The 1,588-nt window shown below is 33.9% G+C and overlaps 1 non-coding gene across 1 annotated transcript; it reads left to right on the top strand.

Annotated features, from left to right (window-relative positions):
• Positions 1-1,097: 1,097 nt before the first annotated feature.
• Positions 1,098-1,188, top strand: LOC130462308 (small nucleolar RNA snoR8a). The gene has a single exon (XR_008922404.1). It is a non-coding gene; the product is annotated as a small nucleolar RNA snoR8a (small nucleolar RNA).
• The last annotated feature ends 400 nt before the right edge of the window (positions 1,189-1,588 follow it).

Below are 1,588 nucleotides of genomic sequence, written 5' to 3' on the forward strand. Positions count from 1 at the left end.
ATTTAGAAAAACCAAACAAACACAATAACGAATCAACTCCGTCAAAGAACAAGCAAAACATGGAGAAAGCCACGCACATCCCTAAACCAATTAGGGACAACTAGTAATTACCAAAAACGGCTACAAATAATACCAATACAACCTGAATCTTTACCTTTACCATCAAGATAGGGTTACACCGACACCACAAGACGGCGGCGACAAGGTTAAGTCCGATAAAGTAGCCAATTCAAAATCAGATCAAACAAGCCTCTAAGCTAACCCAAACAAGAAACCATAACCCTAAACTTTTACCTTTATGGGCAAGATTATCGTCGGCGGCGTTTGGGATAGCTTTGATGATAGGACGTCGATGTTATAAACTTTGATCCGATCAATAACTCCTTATTTGAACACAACAAAGATGACTAATTCTTTAAAAAAATCCGGCGAGAACTAGGAACTAAGGGTGCATTCTATTCAACTCATTTGACATGAACTTATCTGAACTTATTGGAACTTATAATTAACAACAACAACAACAACAACAACAACAACAACAACAACAACAATAAATAATAATAATAATAATAATAATAATAATAATAATAATAATAATAATAATAAAATAATAAATAGGAAAAGTTACATTAAATAATCCAACCTTTCATCGATTTTCTGTTAATAATTCAACATTTGGATTTTTATCTAATAATCCAACCTTTGCACCCCATCAATTTTTATTGCACCCAACCAGTCACCAACCTGGTACAGCATGTAACTTATACACGTGGCATGTAACAATTCGTTGTTTTCAAAAACATATTAACCTTTTTTTAATTATTTGACTTCTATTTTTTGTTTTTACTTCCTTCATCTTGCCTCTTGACCCCGGCAATAGAATCCCTCCACACCCACTTCTCCTCTTTTTTTCCATCAGGTTCTCTAGATTAATTCACTCGCCACTTCATCTGCATCACAGACTTGATTACCATCTCCTCTCCGTCAATCTTCATGTATATGATTATCCTTTCTCTCCCCTCTCCTAAATCTCTCTTTCCTGCTACCCGATTCAATCTTATTATGTTTTCGAATTTATTATTGTAGATTTTAGGGGTAAAATAGCAAAAATTATAAAGTTTCTCGTGCCGAATTGCTATAGTCATGGCATGGTAGACTTATCTATACACACGTAAAATATGAGCGATTTGCCCCAATTTCATTCTCTTTGTAATAATTTGCAAATTTGGAAACGTTTTAGCATAGTTTTCATTATTAATGAACTAATTGTGTGTTAATTAAAGTATATGGTTGCAATAATCACATGAAATAAGTATCAAGTATGTTTCTTGTTTACTTCCTCCTTCCTCCTGATCTGGGTATTTGTTGGATTTTGGATTTTTGATTGTGATCATGTTCATTTTTTTGGAGATTCTTCCTATATAATTAAAATAGCGGCATCATCACGGAAGCGACACGACAAGAAGCGGAAGGTGAGAGAATGGTTCATGTATGTCATTCTTGATCTTGATCTTGATCTTGATGAGGATGTTGTTATATCTTGTTAAATTCTGTCACCCCTATTTGTTGATGGTTTTGATGGTGATGA

This window comes from Spinacia oleracea, chromosome 5 (genome assembly GCF_020520425.1).
Source record: "Spinacia oleracea cultivar Varoflay chromosome 5, BTI_SOV_V1, whole genome shotgun sequence".
Lineage (NCBI taxonomy): Eukaryota > Viridiplantae > Streptophyta > Magnoliopsida > Caryophyllales > Amaranthaceae > Spinacia > Spinacia oleracea.